A 19,711-nucleotide genomic window follows, 5' to 3' on the forward strand; every position below is an offset into this window, starting at 1 on the left:
CATACATTACCTCCCACATCAAAATACTATCTGTCAATAGTGATTAGTAGGGCAAGAGTTGATCATTCATGTCTTCGCTGTTTATTTTTCAAGAATAACAACTCAATTTGGAAGACGCATCAGTGTCAACCCTACAGTACATCAGTATTTTACAGCCATGCTATTTAAAAGGCGAGTTCTTGGTGGTTTAACATCAATGACCCAGTTTCTGATAGACTTTTTAGTTATATGATCAAGCAGCTCTTCAAAAACAAAGATAAAGATACAATATTCATTGAGAAGTTTGTCCTTTAGAATCTTTTCTCATGATTTTATTATTATTTTAAATGGTTTATTATATTAACATTTTAAATAGTGTGTCTTGTGGAGTATGTTTTGTGTAATGTGTGAGGCTACAGTAAATAAAATACAACAGTTGCTTTCACTGGGTTTCAAATAGTTAGGATGCACTCCACAAATACAACCGCAGTGAAAATATTGATGCCTTTACCGTTAATTTCCTAGCTTATTGTTAAATGCTGTGCTGCGAGGGAACCATACAGAGAAAGGGCACCTGGGCCGTACACCATTTTTCTCCACGTCCCAGAAGGCCACACCATAACTTAGTCCCATGTCTTAAAGATAACTGGTTGGAAAAGATTCCCCATAACAGTACAAAAATTTTTAAGTACACATGTTGGGGGTGAGGTGACGAAAGTAACTTTAGCATTGAGAATATGGTGCTGAAGGGATACTGAGGAACTGGGATGTATGGGACATTGTGTTTAGACCAGAAGGTATTTGTCATCTTGGGAGTTTTTGTCATTGGAGAATGATTTAGTCTAAGCAAAGCTGATATGCAGAAAGAGCTCACATACGATGTCCCTACCCCATAACACAATGTTGAAGACAGTCTCCTTTCTCTTCTTGATAATTACCTTTGTGTTTCTAATCTTGTTTTCAATTATTTTCAAGTTGAGCTAGAACTGACTAGATTAAATGTCTTCTTAATTTTCCTTTGAAAATATTGTAAACATTTCTTACCCAAAGTGGAATCCATTTTCATTAGTTTCAGGTTATTTCATACCACCATCTCCTCAGAAAAGTTGGCATAGTTACAGTGAAGGGTTTTGTTGGAAAATAAATGAGGAGATAATCCTAAATCCTTTACAATAGTATTTAATGTAATGTATCACACAGGAAAGACATTTGGAAATACTGAGAATTAATTGTCCTAATTTCTCTTTGCTCCTATTATGTTTTATATTTATATTATACTTTATATTTATTATAAGTGATTGAGGAACAGATGCAGCCATGAGATTCTCAGAACATAAATGATTGTTTAGAACTTCAGCGTCAGTGAAGGTGTTTCTCCATATTTTTTAATTTGGAGCATAGCAGTGAAGCGGAAAATGTCTGGACCCTGAGAGACCCTATGTACAGACATGGTCCTGTATTTAGCATAGCCTTGGCCCTGTTCTTTATTTCTTCTCTTGTTCAGCTCTCTCTTTATTGACTTTTAAGACTACATTTATTCATTTATGTGTTTGTGTGTGTATGAATATGGGCTTAATCAGGTTAGAGGAAAACTTATGGTAGTCAATTTTTCCAACATGCGAGGACAGGGATCAAACACAGGTCATCAGGTTTGGCAGCATGTATTGGCTGAAGTAATTGTTCTTACATAATATATGGAATGGTCTTGTTCTGTGAAATGCTTAATAGAACACATGCTAAATAAATTTTACCAGTTAACGATAAGTATGTGAAGATTTATATATAGTAAATATTCAGTTCAATTATGAATTTGACAAATGATACTAGGTAGATAGTAGCAGTTTGTAGTAATTGTGTGATTTAATAGTATTTCTTAAATGTTTCTGAGACTGAGTTTACAGTGTGTACTGAAAGTAGGCATAAACATTCCATGTAATTGCACTGACATATTGATATGAATGGTGTTCAGTGTTGGAGATTTGATTATTCAAATAATTGTTATCAAAACTACAAAATAAGTAAAGCATATACAAAATCTTAGAGACATTGTACAAGAAAAAGGGAACAAAGGCTATAAGGGAAAATAAAAGAACATGGGGATCTCTGGATCAGGGGACACAGAGTGAAAGAAGAGAGTGAACGAAATAGAACAGGCCAAAAACAGCAACCCCTGCTACCAAGTCCTTATAAGTTGCCAGTGCAGGCTATTGACTGGCTGCTTACATCCTGAAAATGTATACCAGGTGAAGGACATACATCACATAGAAGCTCTGCAGCACCTGTTTTTCTCAGACGGGCCAGGTACACAAAATAAAGATGCTGTTCTCAGAATGAAATAGTTTCTTTCCTTCCCAAGTCCAAGATGCCTACAGAATGGTGAAAAATGACTTCAGGGGTATGAATGAAAGAATACCACCCACAGAATTACAGGTAAACAAAACAGCTCCAAGAAAGGGCTTGAGGAGGTTACCCCACTGTGATGGTCACCTCTGAGAGTGGCAGATGAAGGGCCTTCTAGCAAGACTGAACTGACGGCAGTTCCAGCCACTCAGAAGTGGGAGCATGGGAGGCCAGGAGTTTGAATCTAGCATGAACAGCTTCGAGAACCTGTCTTTGAATAATGTTTGCCTCACATATTGTGCTCCTAAATTCTCCCTCTCTAGATCTGAGGACTGCAGAGTAAGTTGGGCATTGACATAATGAGTAAGCAACTTACCCTTATATAGGAGAATGTTTTAAAGTGTGTCCAGAAATAAAGTGTCCAGATGTTGAGTGTGATCTTTGGTATAAAGTGCTTGTTGTTTAGGAGATTGCTGTGAGAAAAATGCCATAGGATATTAATAAGTGTTAGTAACAGTGTTACAAAGGCTTCCTTAGCTGGGTAGGTTTGGAATATTCTGGATCAGGAAATGTTAAATTGTCCTTAGAGACTTCAATATACTGATGCACCCTGTGAGTAAACAAGAAGGTTATATTACTAATTTACTATACAGTGGCATAAATATTTGGTGGACATCTCATGATCTTGAAATTCTATGTAACATGATGCTGAAAACCTAGCAACAGACTGGTATTTTTGTTTTCCCTTGTTACAGGCGTATTTTAGAGGGACCTGATCTGAGATTATTTGTAATTTTGTCAAGTTAGTGTTTTGAATTCAGGAACTCTGATGAATGTAGATAATTAGGGGTATCTATTTATTCCTCAGAGCTTCCATCTTTCTTCCTGGTAGTGTCACCCAATAGAAGAAATAAAGCTTTTGAATGATTCTCTTTTTCTTGACCAAAGGGACATTGGGAGAAATTCAGTTGATGTGGTTTGTGAAAGCAATAAATCTCCTTAAGAAATCTTGGCCATAAAATAAAACTGTAGAGCTATTGAAGAGGGAAAATTCAATCTGGCTGTGGCTGCTCTTGGTAGGCTCAAACCCACCATATGATCTGTGGGGAAGCAAGAATAGATTTCACTGAGTACTCCATCTGTGAAGACAAACAAACAAAGCATGGCTCTTTCCTTCAGTAACTGCTGAAGGCACAAAGGGATGTATTCGCTTTTATGTGAATATTAACTGTAAAGCCAATGATAACCAAGCTACAATCTGTAGAACCACAGAGGGTAGGTATAGGGTAAGAGAAAGCTGAAATAGAATATATAGTTACAGATGGATGACAGGTCTAGAACAGGAAGATCAAGTGACGAGATGGAGGGAAAAATACAAGGAGAAACAGATAAAATAAAGGGGTATTAAAGGGGTGATGTAGAAACCTCCTAAAATATATACCCACGTGAAGCATATTTAAATAAAATCACAAGATAATGGGAGAGCAAAGCTCCAAATGATGGCTGTTGTCATCCCATAGGAAGATATAGAGTCCCATAGGAACCCCCAAACAGGATAAGTACATGGATAGTCATAGATCAATTTTAAATTTTGTCAGTATTGGAAGCACTCAAGCCATTGTTTGCTAAGCTAATGAACAGCTAGATCTCTGTCCAGGCAATGGAGAACTAAGCAGTACTGAGCAGAAATGAACTGTCTGATCAGGCAAAGACATAAAGGAAATTGAGTGGTGTGATCTTAAAGACACTATGTGGAAAGGCTGCATAGTGTTTCTTGCTAAGCACATATGATGCTCAGAGAAGGGAAAATTACACAGCTATTAAAAACATGGCAGAGTTTGTAGATATGGAATTGTGAATGGGTGTGTCAAGGAGTCTTAAGATAGTGAGACTCTCCTATAAGGATGCCATACAGAATGAAAACACGACATTAGGAACTTTCCCAGAGATATAGAATGCACACTACCAAGTGTGAACATTAGCATTGGCTGTGTTTTGTGGTAATAATGATGTGTCAAGGTGGATTTGTTTATTGTAGCAAGGTGACCATTCCCTTGGAGAAACTGATAGTGAGGGAAGCTGTAATTGTGTGGGACGGACATTTTACGGCTTATCACATTACCTATACCTCGATTTTACCGTTAACTTCAAATGGTTTTAAAAGGTAAACTGGGTGTATGTGAGGTATCCAAGTCCCAGGCCTTAACGTTACTGCTTCTGTTCTCTTCTCTTAATGATATCTCTTAGAGCTCTAATAAGTTAGCATGCATACAGCTACTTTGGCATGTAACATTTCTTTCTGTTATGGTAAGAGGCAGTATGAGCTAAAAGAGTTCATGGTATTGGGAATCAGGATGTCTAGATTTAAATCTTTATTATTTTGTAACTTAAGCAGAGTAGCCTAAACTCTGTGTGCCTTCGTTTACATTTCTATAGAAGAAGGATGCTAAGAATGTCTGTCCCTCAGGTTGTTGTATTTATTGATTTATTTCATATTACTATTGATCATTACTAGTGTTTAACACATGGTAGATATTATTGAACCCATATCTTTATGACTGGGGACTTTGTGAGGACATGGATTCTCTTTCATTTCTGTGTAGTAAAATGTAGGCATCAAGTCAATATATTGCTAATAAAATTCATTGAACAGATGTCTAGTTAGATTTTTCTTACAGAGTTCTGCTGTATTTTTCTAACCTTCTTAAAGTATTGTAAAAGTCATGTGAACGCTTCTTAGGAAATTGCTTGTGTGTCTCTTTACCCTTTTATTAATGGCCTTTGCACCTTGGCTGATGCTATCTCTTCAAGGCTTTGCCTCTGCAAAAGTGCTGTCCTTGGGGAAAAATTATATGAGAATATCTGTGTTATATGCAATTGAAGCAATAGCTCACTGTAATTAAATGTAATTGAAACCAGGTAGTGAGTGGATTGTAGTTGGAGTATAGCAGGTAGCAGCTAGACAGAGTGTCTGAATACATTCCAAGACCTATGAGTGCCAGTGACCCCAGCATTGCGGTGCAAAGAGCTTTTATTTTCTTGTCATCCCGCCTTTTAAATGAGATCTAGTGTCTCTCACTGGCTAAACAGAATATAGAGAATTTAAGAGGATGAGTCTTGGGGTATTGTCTAAATATGGGTGCTGGGCAATTTATTCAAATTATTCCTTTTGTAAAAAATTATTTTTTTACAAATAAGTAGTCCATTTTATCTATAAAATTGACCCAAGTAATGGTAACTATGACATTATTTTCTCTTCCCCTCTCTGTCTCTCTCCCCCTCTGTCATATCTGTCAATTTATCATTTACCTATCTCTATGGATGGACACAATTTTTCTGTATATGTAGATATATGTATAAATAAGCATTCATGACATTTCTGTGTCTGTAGGGACTCACCTTAATGAAGTTAAATGAAGTACTATAGATGATATTAACTATGTCATTACAATCTTCAGCACACAGCAAGTGTTCAGTGCATACACAAATGCTATTGGACATCCTGAGACATTGGCATGGATTATATAGATGGCAAATTTTTCAACTATTGATTTCAGAGTCTTCTTCTTACAGTGAGAATCTGGGGTACGATTATTATTCTCTCCAAATCTGTCCTTCCACATCTGCCTTGAGAGCAGAGGATGACACTCTGCTGCCTGTCTGCTGGCCAGGTTGATTCAGTGTTGAATTTTGCCAATAAAGGGTACTGGTGGGAGGCTGCCAGGCTGCAGGAGACAGGGATAACTGGATGTTCCTTCACACTCTGTGTTCTCTCCCATTACCCTAAACATCACCCCAACAGTGCATCTTCCCCAGGTATTAGTAGCTCTTGCCTATCATTCTAGATGAGTTCTCTCTGCCCTCAGAGGCTCAGCCTCATGATGCTCTATTAGAGACCCCACAGGGACTGTGTATCACCTCCTTTACAGAAATTTAGGTTTTACCCTCTTGGGATGCTCTTCCAACTTACCTTTTGACTATTCCCAGCTTACTTCCGCTTTTTTTCTTAGCCTTGGGATAGCGGTTTTTGTAGCACCTTTGTAGTTACCTAGCAATTTTGGAAGAGTTAATTCTACTTAAATTGCGTCAGTTTGAGCAGGTGATATGATTTCTGTCTGCTGAGTAGACTGACTGGTGGTGGTTCTAGGTCCAGGTTTTGTTGATGGTGTCAGATGGCTCACTAGTTTTCAAGATATCATTTGACTGATAATTTGTTAAGAATAGGTCTTAAGTCCAAGGAAGTGGACTAACCTAAAGGGACATTCCCCAGATTTGTGTCACTCTTGGTACGAAACAAAGAAATGATGGAATTTGTCATCTGAACAATTGTTAGAAGGCATTCTTTTTCATATAGTAGGTACGGCAGGGGTGAAATCACTTCTTGGTGTAGGAGTTCCTTCTGATTATGTGTTGCTTTCATTGGTTAATCAATAAAGAAACTGTTTGGCCTGAATTCTGGGAGGAAGAAAGAGAGAGGGAGATCCGCCAGGTCAGACATGCTAAATTTTTCCCTGTAAGCCACAACCTTGTGGTGATATACATATTAATAAAAATGGGTTAATTAAATCAAGATGTGAGAGTTAGCCAATAGGAGGCTAGAGCTAATGGGCCAAGCAGTGTTTTAATTAATACTCTTTCTGTGTGGTTATTTCGGGTGCAAGCTAGCCAGACGGCCAGAACAAACAAAGGGGCCCTCCCTCTCTCAACAACTTCTTATAAAGCAGATGATTGTCATTGAAGACATCTGTTGGGTGTTTTCAGAGGTTGATAAGCTGAGTGACAACAGGAGTGTGCCAAAAGTAGCGTGCACAGAAAGTTTCTCCAGAAGTAGATCTTCAATGGAACCTTGATCCTTTAATGGGAACATTCTTGTAGTGGCACTCGTTGGAAAGGAAATAAAGCTGGATTCCAAAGTGAGCCTGGAAATTATGTGGAGAAATGAATAAAAATAAGCACTTAAAATATCAGTGCTTTTCTTTGCTCTGGAGGCTGATGTTAGAGAGGACAGCGAGCTAAGCACCCTGCCAAGGCCTAGCTCCTGTTTTGGCAGCACAGCTTTGAGGCAGATGGGCTGTGTTTCTGACTCCTGTGGACATTCCAGCATGCCCAGCCTCAGGCTGGAGACAGCCAAAGCAAATGTCTGTGTTTTGCATCTTTGTGTTATTCAGTGTTAAGTCCCCAGTAGGTGGGAAATGAAAACTTCATGGTAACTGGAATCTGGTCAATTGCAACTTATGGTGCTGTTTGTTTGTTTTGGGGTGGTTGTCTGCTCTCTCTCTCTCTCTCTCTCTCTGTGTGTGTGTGTGTGTGTGTGTGTGTGTGTGTGTGTGTATGTGTGTTTCTGTGTCTATATCTATGTTTTGATTGGTTGGTGTTTTTTGATATATTACTTTCTGTTTTGTTTTAAAGATATTTTTTAATTTTACTTTAATTATGTGCAGGTGTGTATCTCTCTGCTCTCTCTGGTTTGTGCGTGTGAGTGAAGGTTCCAACAGTGGGCAGACAAGGGCATCTGATCAGCTGCTGGAATTAAAGCAATGATGACCTACCTGATAGAAGTGCTGGGAACTTACCTTGAGTCTTCTGTAAGAGGAAGAGATGCTCTTTAACCAATCAGCCTTTTCTCCAGCTCCTTACTTTCTATTCTTTATATAACATGTGTATAACACGTAAAATGCTGTTTGTATATGTATCTATCAATTAATTATTTACATTCAGTAACATTAGTTGGTGGTTTTAATTTTGAACTGTCTGCTTCAGCCGTATACAATCCTTATCTACATTTTTTTTATCTGCTATGTGAAAGCCAGAGGAATGGGCTAAAATGGCTTTGTAAAAAAAATGAGAAGAAAAATGTGAATTATTTGTCTTTCTTGAAACTCTGCTTTTTGTCATTGGCAAAATGTGACCACAGTAGGAGGCTTGGAGAAAGTGCTCTAAGTGAGCAATAAGTGCTTGAAATTGGGGCTTTGGATTCTGCAGTCTTGCTTTTATTTTTCATTAATTCTTATTTCCCAGAGTCAGGAAAAGGCAGGCGAATGAGAGTGGAAAATTGTTTCTCCGTTTTCCCAGATTTGAACATAGAGTTAACTTGTGACCCAGCTGTTCCTCTCCTATGCATGCACCAGAATGACTGGAAGCATGCTTCTATGTAAAACAGTGTGTAGGAATCGCATCCACCGCTTTCTTCCTACCAGGAAGGTTGTAAGAAGTGATCCAGATACAAGTATCTGATGACTGGGTAAACAGACGATGCCCTATCCATAGATGAGGTATTATTTAGGCTTAGAAAAGCATGAAATGTTGTTGAATATTCAAAGCAGTAGATCTCGTGGAAGAAAATATGTACAGAAGACGGCAAGTTCCCATATTGCATGATTCCAGTTATAAAAATGTTCAGAATAGGTGATTCCACAGAGAACGTGTATAGATGTTAGATGGCTGGTTTTCCAGGGCTGCTGGGTAAAACAGTGACTGCTAAAAAGGAAGGGGATCCTGAAGGGGTGGTTACATCTTCCTGATATCGGCTTAATGCAGATAGTATCTGTCAGTACACTAAAAGTCACCGACTTACTTTTTTGAAAACATTGAATGTTAGTCTATGCAAATTCTCTCATTTTATTTAAAATTTAAAGATGCAATTGATAACAGTATTTAGCCTTGACGGGGATAATTAGTATACAAACATTGTTTGGGCTCTATATCCTTTTCAAAGGAGCATAAATTTGTTTAATTTAAAAGCAATGTTTTTAATAAGCCCAGGTGCTCAAAATCTATTCTGCAATATGGTTTTAAAACATGAAAATAATAGAGATGTGCATTGGTTAAGCATGGCTGTTGTATGGTATTGTAAGCACATCCTCTTCCCCAGGTCTTAGACCTCTATGCACAGACTGGAGGATCACTTTTGCTGGGGAAAATGGAACAACTGTAGGGTTGCCCATTCAATTAATAGCTACTTCTATAATGTAAAACAAAATTTAGGATACTATTTGGATCAAGGACTCGGTAACAGCCTTACAGATAAACAAGATAACCATCTACAACCACAAAATGGCAAGGGTGTACTTTAGAGCTTGAGAATGTTTTAGCCTTGGGCTTGCTACGTTTTGAGAGAAATTGCTCATCAAGCTGTAGTGTTTCCATTTCTCCTTAAGGAGTTTTTAAAGTTGGAAACAACCCATGTGTTTAGGTTCAGATAAGTACTTGGTGGAACTAACACATTCCAAATACTAGTCATTCAGTGTTCAGAAAATTACTAGACACAGTAGTACCACGCTGTGTCCCATACCAGGCCTAGCAGGTATGGGCTATTCTCTGTTGCCTCTCTTGGTTACCATTCACTGACCCAACAAGTCCAAACAAGAACTGTGCCTTCTGGTTTTGCACATTCCTAGGTTGTTTGAGTTTCCCAGTTATTAAATAAATATGATTAATGACTCCTCTGTTAGCTTCCCTAGGCAAGATTCTGCTGCAGAAATTCCAGCTACAGCCACAGAAAACAGGTTTTTGTCAAGATGCCGATGAGTTAACACGTGTCAGTTCTCCTTTCCCTCCACTGAGATGGTTGGGAACACGCTATTTATTCTCCCTCTTTTTATATCGTAGACTTTTTTTTTTAGAAGACCCATTCCTGTTTTAAATTTCTTCCCTAGAAAGATTTTAACAAAACCTCTAAAAAAGCCATAATAGAAGTGATTGAATTATTGCAACATACCAAGCATTTGACATTTTTGGTGTATGGGTCAAGACTTACTCAGAATTCATTAAATGGCTCTTGATGGTTACACTTCACTCCTTTTTAGCCTTGGGTCTCCAGGGTCTAGTGCAATAGTCAGCTGTGGAGCCTTGGAGCAGATGGCTGACTTTTCACTCTCAGGCAGACATTATCTTTGAAAAGGAATACTAAAGATACTAAGTAATACTTCCAGATTTCCTTTCAGTTTGCATAACACATTCGCATTTCTCTCAAAAACATTTTTTATTTGGTAAAGAAACTGGAGGATAATGAACGTGGCTGCCGCTCACTGGGTAGTTTTCTGCCTGGAGGGATTTCAGGCTCTTGAATCACAGCAGAGCCTGGGACTCCAGAATGCTAGATGGAGACTACTTTATGGCTAACTGGCAGTTTAGAATGCTCTTGGTGTCTGGGACTTGAGAAATGGACTTGAGGTCACAAAACTCTCCTCACTCCAGAACAAAGGATCAAAGAAGTTATCTAGACTGACTTGATACAAGCTTAAGACTTGAAAAAAATATCAAAAGCCACTGATAAGAATTAGAATTCTTATTTCTCTTAAAAATTCAGCCCATGACTAGGAACGGAAGTCTTCTTTGATGAAAATCAAAAAAGATGTTTAAATTTTTATATAATTGTTTTTTGTGTGTGTGTGTGTGATATGTGATCATGTATGTGTGTTGGTCTATGCATTGGTCCAACGATGGAGCTGCTGCTTGTTGATTCTAGGCCGCCCAGCCAACTTAGACCCAAAATAATCACACACAGAAACTGTATTAATAAAATCACTGCTTGGCCCATCAGCATTAACTTCTTATTGGCTAACTCTTACATATTAATTTAACCCATTTCTATTAATCTGTGTATCGCCATGTGGCTGTGGCTTACTGGCTAAAGTTCTGGCATCTGTCTCTAGCAGGGCTACCTGATGTCTCTCTGACATCATTCCGTCCAGTCCTCTTGCCTAGCTCTGCTCCACCCCGCCCTGCTCTACTATAGGCTCAACGCAGTTCTTTATTAACTAATAATCGTATTCACAGTATACATAGGGGAATCCCACATCAATCCAGAGCTCTGCTATGATTCAAGAGCCTCAAATACCTCTAAGGAGATACCTGCCATGTGTGCTACTACCATGTTTATTATTACTACCAGTTCACATTCCACAGCAATGTGGAGGTCAGAAGACACCCTTGAGTGTCACCCATTGCCTTCTACCTTGCTTGAGATAGGGTCCATATTTGCCAATGTATATGCCAGACTAGCTGCCTTACATCTTTTGGTTCCTAAAATTAAACAGTTTAGGCTTGAATTCTATCTGTTGCATTACTAGCTGGGGGCCCTTAGGCATCAGGTTTTGATTTCAACCAATATTAAGGGAAGAATATTAATCAATACCATTCTGGCCCTGAAGGAAATCATAAGAAGCACTGAAATTCACACTGAATGTTGACATTGACTCTCTTTTAAGTGTCCCTGGCCACATTTATGTGACAATGTCAGAGCAGATACTGAAGAATGTTTTGTGAGAGCTCTCCTCAGGTCTGAGAAGCAACTAGGGATAGAACACTCATAGAAATAACAGGCATTTCTCATATAATAAAGAATCTTTCCTTTGTCAGTATGGAGGTGGTGTCCTTAGGCAAGAACCATGGGGTTTAGTTTCAGTTTCTTCTGTAAAATGGCAAGCACATTGTTTGACCCACTGAAGGTGCTGTGTAAATGGGGCTCATTGGGATAAAAGCCATTTGTAAAAATAGCATTATAAAAACACTACTGCCTTTCATTTGAGCCACCATTGAAGTGAGTAATAAAATCTGTAGACAGTGCTTAGAGATGGTATAAGAGCAAAAAGTACCAGAGCCTCTCTAAAACAGGATGCTATGAGCAGAAGAGAAAACCATTGGTGTTTGCTGAAGTTGGGTGGGCTATGAAAGTCGATCCACCTCTGGATAGGTTTTCAATAGGCACAACTTTAGAGGATTAGATATGAACCAAACTCCAACATAGATAGGAACCAACATAGATAGGGAAAAGCTCTGAATTTGTTTTGTAAAAAATAAAATACAAGGGTGGCAGTTGACCTGGAGGGAAAGTTCAGAGAACAGTCTCTGGGAGTCCATTTTTCTTTAGGTTCTCTTTCCTTGGTAACTTGTTGCTTTCACTGTTTCCTTAGTCTAGGGAAAGTACATTTTTAACAGGCTAGCAAAACATTTAGGATTAATTAAAGCAAATGTGTTGACTGATTACAATGGGTAGGACACATAAAGTTAAATCGTTTCCCAATATCCCTCCCAGAGTAGAGTTTAGCTTTCTCAAGTGACAGGATCCAGTTGCTGGTACCATAGTCAATCTTTTTTCTATTCTTAGCTAATTGTTTGAATGTTAAAACAGAAATGGTTTTAGCTCCACAGAAAGGGGGAATTTAAAGGCATAGTTTTCTGTCTAAGTGTATTTTAAACATTTGTGAACATGGATTCTTAGTAGAGGGACGGGGATTGGTAATGGTATCAGTCATGAAGCCAGTGGGTGCGGATGCCTTTCAAGCCCAGTGGAGTTTCTCAAGTGTTGAACTCCACTGAATATTTTAGGCATGATGTCTTTATTGCTGTCTTCATTCTATATTCATTTTAACTACTTTAAAATTTACCCAGACTTCATTTCAACCCGCGAGTTTCTGTCATGAACTTGTAGAAAATGCCAGTGAGTTTCCATTTTTAGTCGGGAATGTTAGGAGTGGAAAAGTTACAGATTCATTGAGCTTTTGAACTTGAGTGTGATAAAGGAAAGAGATAATAGATATAAAATGCTGTTGTCTATTCACATATACCCTCACACAAACTACAAGCTAGTAAACATATAAAGCTGTCTTTTTAAAATAAGATATACAAAAATAAAAGCACATATACTCAAGCATACTCTATGCTCATAATCACTGAAGATTTATGCTTATTATGATGACCATGAGGAACCATAATATTTTAAATTGCCTTTCAAATAATCAAAAGGGTATTAAATCATCTTAAACATCTTTTAGCATCATATACCATAGTGTTTGAGAATTGATTTTCTGGATATGGTACACATGACTTCTTTTTATTACCTAGCATTGGAAAACCTGCTAGCTTTTAAGTGGTTTTATATGATTTGTTCTGCAGAATTTTGTCATCAAAGTATGAAGCTAGAACTATCTCGCCTCAGAAAAATAATAATATAGAAGTGTTTGCAATCGTGATTTTCTGAAGAAGCTTCTCTAAAACATATGTGCAGTGAAAAGATCTATTTATTTTTAAAAATGGGAGACCAGAGAATAAAACAGAAAAGAAAAAGAAATCATTTACTTCCATGAATGAAAATAAGAAATAGCTCGCTTTTAAATTCATTTTCTTACATATACATTGTTACCTTGGCATTTATTATAAATCAATTACTGATTTGCATATGTGTATGTGTGTGGTACAACTATGCATGATTACAGACACACATGCACACTCTCTATGCTAGCTGACTTTTCCCTGCCCAGAAGTCATTCCTCTAGTAATACCCTCATTTAAATACAGTGATCTTATGTGTGGGTGGTGTTTCTGTGTGTGAGGTGTGTACATTTGTGCAGATCCATGGAGGCTCAAAGTGGGTGTCAGGTGTCCTGTTCTTTTATAATCTGCTTGTTCCTTTGAGCCAGGGTCTCTTACAGAACTGGAAGCTCACATGTTGTCTTGGGATGTTGGTTGGCAGCCACCAAGCCCCAGCTATCCTCTAGTCTCCTCCTTTTTGGTGCTGGAGTTTGAGGCATGCACAGGACAACGGTAGACTTTCATGTGGGTGTTGGGATCTGATCTCGCAATTCTAGTATGAGTCATGGGCCATGGAAAGGTCAGCTACTTTGAATGTCTGATTATTTTACTTTGTTGGACATAGTTATTACTGGGTTATGTGAGACAAGCATTGTAGGTGCTTTCCCATGGTGCAGATAACTTTGAGGGGAAAAAAAATCAAGAACAAAACACTAACAGCGCCATGATGCAACAAAACAACACTTTATGCTACATCTTTATCATAAAATTAGCATGTCAGCATGCAATATCTCTGACATTGTTGAGTTATAAAAAAAAAGTGATTTCAGTGGAAGGAGGAAGGAAACCTTAAATACATAGCAAAAGTCCAGGCGTTCTGCTAATCGGCCACAAAGAAAGGTCCATACTCTTTTGTGGCAAAATCCCCTTGAGATGCTATGAAGCTACTTCTGCCGTCTTGGCTCTGAATTCATGAACTCGGACCAGCTAGGTTGTATCGATTATGTTGAGCTATACCAGTTGGGTTATCAACAGCTTTGTTTTGATGTGGTTTTTGAAAACTGTTTTCAGTTTCAAAACTTGAGTTTTTCGGAAATATTTTGATCTAAATGTAATTTAACAAGCATAATTCACCTAACCTCATTCATATACACAGTTGTAGTTGATGTAATAAAAAGAGCTAAAGAATTATTGATAAATTTTACAATATTGATGGTAATAAAATATGCTTAGTTAAAAGGAATGACTTTTGATTTTTCCATTGACTTTAGAAGAAGTTATATTTAATGTTCCTTCCTTTTACAATAAAATATTGCTGTCAATATAAGCTCTCTTAGGTTAAGTAAATTGCTGCATATTAAATTATAAGCATGCTGCTTGCTAGTCATTTGGATCTGGATAGGTGACCTCTTTGTGTCCTACTTAGCGTGAACTGTCAAGTGACCCAAGCTAGAATCATCTGAGAATCTGATGAGTACTGTTTATTTGGTGTCAACTTGATACAAACTAGGGTCATCTGGGAAGAGAATGCAACTATAAGACTGTGGTGCATTTTATTGATTGATGATCAATGTGGACACTGTGGGTGGTGCCACCACTGGGCAGGTGGTAGTATTTTGTATAAGGAGGCAGACTGAGCAAATCACTGAGAGCAAGCAAGTAAGCAGTGTTCCTCCATGGCCTCCGTTTTGGTTCCTGCTTCTAGGTTCCTGCCCTTACTTCCTCAGTGACATACTGAGACCCAGATTTGTAAGCCAAATAACCCCCTTTTCCTCACAAGGGGCTTTTGGCCCAAAGGTTGTACTACAGTAACAGATGAAACTAAAACACAGTGCCTCCTCTAATCATGATTCATTTGATGCTTAGTCTTGGTTGTCATCTGGGTCAGGAACCAAATAAAATATGGAGGATCAAAAATTAAGTTAAAGGCCTGCCTGGGCTACACCTTTGATTCCCAGATCTGATCAAGGTGACATGCAGGAATGCTGACACATTAAAGGGCTTGGGTGAGGACTCATTGACTAAGTGCCTGGCACAGCGTGCAACTCACAGTCCAGGTGAGTACTGATCTGGTCGTCCGCTCAGATCAGCATCAGATGTTTGCTTCACTGAGGTTAATCCTTGAAATATGCTGTTAGCTATGTCTCTATTACAATTACTTCTTTAATACAGTCAGTGAGCACATTTATAGTTTCAATACTTTGTTGATGCATCTGTTATACTTTACTTATTTTCAAAAATAAATTTGGGAGACTTAAATAGATATGAAATAAGCTAGAAGTCATGTGACTGATATATAGTAAGTATGTAATTAAAAGGGCAAAATAGTGACTTTACCAGGATCTATGTTGAGAAAAAGCTCTGAATTTGTTTTGTAAAAAATAAAATACAAGAAATTATACAGGCTTACTATTTTAAGGAGCATGTTAATTTTTTTTAACATATTTTTCTCTTGCGCTGGCATCTAAAAGACATGTCTTACCATTGTACAAGCCTGGCAAAGTCCCTAAGAGATAATGTCTTCATTCGCAACTTTACTCAAAACAGTAGAAAGTCTAAAGTTTGTAAATTTTACCATAAAGTGGGTTCTTTCCACTGGTTCTTATAAACTGAAAAGAATTTTAATTGAATGAACACTTATTTTTTCACAAATTTATTCATTTTAATTGTTACTTTTACAAGCACCAATTACAGTCATTTTTAAACAAATGATCATTTCTTTTGTCCTTTTATCTTTCTTTGAGTATGTTCTTTCCTAAGATAGACTTGTAATATTAGAATGCCTTGCAGACAGTTTGAACTGGTTCATCTTTATGTCTAATTTTCTTTAAAGTTGTCTTTCCTTTTTCTTGATGGAATACCTCACTGGAACAGCTCTTAAGCTTGTCAAGCAAAATTACTGTTATTTTTTTACTCATAGATGTATCTGGCTAGAGTGGAGGCAGAAGACAAATTTCCTTGATTTAACTTAGAGAAACGGGCTATTTGGAAATGTGGAGACCGGCATAATGCGTTTATTAAGAAGATTAAAGGCATTGGTTTAGATGTGGATGATTCTATACAAATACTGAAAACTTGATTTGAAAATCTATTTTTTTTAGCTATTTTCAAGTTTTAAAAAAGAATTTGCATGTATGTATATCCATATAGCAGAACATGTATGTGACTGTGGTTGCCAGTAAAGGCAGATGTTTTGGATCTTTCTGGAACCAGAATTATAGTGGTCCTCGGCCTTATGGTATAGGTGCTAGAAATCGAAGTTTGCATCCTCTTTAGGAGTAATATGTGCTGTTGCCTAACTGAGCCCAATCTTCCAACATCAAAATTTGTTATCTTCTTTTTAAGACTTCTCTCATATGAACATCTCAACTGCAGCCTCCCTTACCTCTCTCTCCCCCAGATCTACTCCGTCTGTTTCCCTTCAGAAAAGAGCAGGATTCCCAGTGATAGGAACTGATCATGGCATAACAAGATGCAGCAAGACTAAGCACAAACCCTCATATAAGGACTGAATGAGACACCCCAGTCAGAGAAAAAGGGTCTCAAGAGCAAAAGAGTCAGACACCCTGACTTCCACTGTTAGAAAGCTAACACCTAAGCTAACCAGCCACAGCGTGTATGCAGGTCTAGTGCAGACCCATGCAGGCTCCATGATGGCCACTTAGTCTCTGTAAGCCCCTATAAACCCTGCTTAGTAGGTTCTGTGAGCTCTGTTCTCATGGTGTCCTCAGTCTCTCTAGCTCCTGTAATCCTTCCCCTCTCTGGCAGGGTTCCACAAACTTCAGTTAGTCCATATCTGTTTCCATCAGCTGATAGAGGAAGCATCTCTAATTACTCTGATCTATGAGTATAGCAAAATATAAAATTTGGTTGTTTAAACTTCAAAATTATGATTGAAGAAAATATAACACAGGTCAATAAAGAAATTAGGAATGGCAGTAGGTTTGTTGCTATTTCATGTAAAATGATGTTAGTTATTAGAATAATCATATTTCCAGTATTAAAAAATGAGAATACTGTGAACTGAGGCTCACGGGTGCAAAGAAGAGTTCTTGAAAGAGATATAGTGAACAGCTCCTCTATGTCACAGGGTCTACCATCAGTCAAACGGGGAGTTGGAAGGCCAGGGACATTGGAAGGCTAGCGGCATATATGGGACATTAGGACTGACCATTATTTCCTGAGCTGAGGACAGAAAGGTCTAATGGTCTTAATTTGGGGGTTTACTGCATTTGAGACCTCACTAAGCACAGGGCAATAAAACAATGGCAGAGGGACTTGCTTCACTGTAAGTTTGCCATCTTCAAAGGTTTTCCCTATCTATTAATTATCTTTAATTTCACCAGAGCCCAACTCGTTACCATTACCAGACTTCTATGGAAGAGGAAACATGATGTTTGGATGGGTTGAAAATTATTAGGAATACAATAGATAGAATGTGCAGAAGATGTATAGAAAACAGATTTAAATTTTTATTGCCTTTCCCATTCTCTACATTTTAATATTCCAGTGTGTGTGTGTGTGTGTGTGTGTGTGTGTGTGTGTGTGTCTATGTGCATTTATGTGCAGTGATTTCTGGCAGATTTGTTAATTACATAGGAGCAGGATGCTAGTATCAGGAAGCTATCTGTATATGAGGACACATGATAGTGTCTGCCAGAACCATACCTAGAACTTCTTTATTACCAACCCTCTGGCATGCCAATGTACCTCCCAACTGAGTTTTATTTAATTTTGTAGGTCATTAGATATTGAGTATGTAATTGAGTTTTGTAAACTACTTACTCTGTGTGCTGTGAATACCATTGGTTAATAAAGAATCTGCTTTGGGCCTATGCAGTGCAGAATAGGTCAAGGTGGGAATTCCAAGCAGATAGAGGAGGAGAGAGTAGGTGGAGTCAGGGAGAAGCCATATAGCTGCCAGAGGAGACAGATGCTGAAACTTTGCCTGGTAAGCCACAACCATGTGTGTCAATACACAGAATAACAGAAATGGGTTAGTTTAAGATGTAAGAGCTAGCTAGAAATATGCTTATGATATTGGCCAAAGAGTATTACAATTAATATAGCTTCTGTGTGTTTATTTTGGGTCTGGGCAGCCAGGAAATGAACAAGTGGCCTCCGACTACACTATTTTTTTTTTTTTTGTTTTGAGCATCCAAAAGACATAAAAGAGAATAATTGATCTTTTATCTGTGTGGTGAAACGTAGTCCCTCTTGGGCCAGATGGACTTCTGTGTGTTTTTTATTTTACAGAATTCTTTATTGTTTTTTCTCCCAATGCTCCAAAGTCCTCTTCTTAACAAGACTCACTGCTGAGATACCAAGCATTCCCATTGTTCATGCATAATCCCCTGGGTTCTGTAGAACATTACAGCGGTGGTCCTTCCCTCTGACATTGCTAGTTATGTTCTCAAAGCAAACCTGAACTTCCTGTTATACTAGATGTTGTACATCTCCTCAGTTACCTGTGCAGTTACGGGGCAGTTTCACAGCCTTTGTTTCAACCACAGACAATATCCCAAAGTAGCATTAAACATATCAAAGTAATTGCTTTTGTTTTCAGGTCATTAGCTAAAGTAGAGCACATTGAAAAATAAGATTGTATGGGACACTGTCGCCATATCAAATCAGTTTTAGCAAAAACTGATAGAATTTGTCATGTTTGCTGAAAGAGTGTCTTTACAATACGTGCATGGCATTTACTTCTGGCCTCATTGAAAGAGCCAACTCTGTGCAGGGAATTCCCTTGTTGTACTTATAGCTGGTCTGCCTGTCTCGCTGCATTTCAAGTGGAAGACAGCAAACCCAAGCTTTGTATTCCATATTAGATATCAGTTATATTATAAGGGACTTTTTATGGAGACACTGATCATAGAAAACAAATGCACAGTAATGAAAATATGAACAGCATATTGGTTATTCATTATGGGATTTGGATATATAATAGGGAAGAATTTTTATCCATGTAAGAAGCCCAGATCAGTGCCATTAGCAATGCGCTTTTGTAGTTGGTAATATTTTTAGTTCTACTAAAAGTTGCAACTATCCTCTGTATCTCAGTGCATTTGACATTAAACAGATACAAATCTAAATTCATCAAATTGTGTTAAGAGCATATTCCTAGACAACTGGAACTATCAGGCCAAACTCTCAACCAGTGCCTTAATATACTGGTGTATTTGCCCGTGTATATTTTCTGGTTGCAGTCTGCCAGAAACAGTTCTACATATAATACTAACTAACTCATTGTGCAAAAAGACCAGCGTTGTTATTTCCATCTTAATGAAATGGAAACTAAAGAGTAGAAGTGCTGAGAAGCTAGCTTAAGCGAACACTGGTGACAGGGATGGTATTCATG

At 38.0% G+C, this 19,711-nt stretch overlaps 1 protein-coding gene across 5 annotated transcripts in view; it reads left to right on the forward strand.

Annotated features, from left to right (window-relative positions):
- Sorcs1 (sortilin related VPS10 domain containing receptor 1) overlaps positions 1-19,711 on the forward strand; it is a 486,223-nt gene that overhangs the window by 68,692 nt on the left and 397,820 nt on the right. The window lies entirely within an intron of this gene.

The sequence above is a fragment of the Alexandromys fortis genome, unplaced genomic scaffold (genome assembly GCF_014885135.2).
Source record: "Alexandromys fortis isolate MF-2015 unplaced genomic scaffold, M_Fortis_MF-2015_v1.1 scaffold_16, whole genome shotgun sequence".
Taxonomy (NCBI): Eukaryota; Metazoa; Chordata; class Mammalia; order Rodentia; family Cricetidae; genus Alexandromys; species Alexandromys fortis.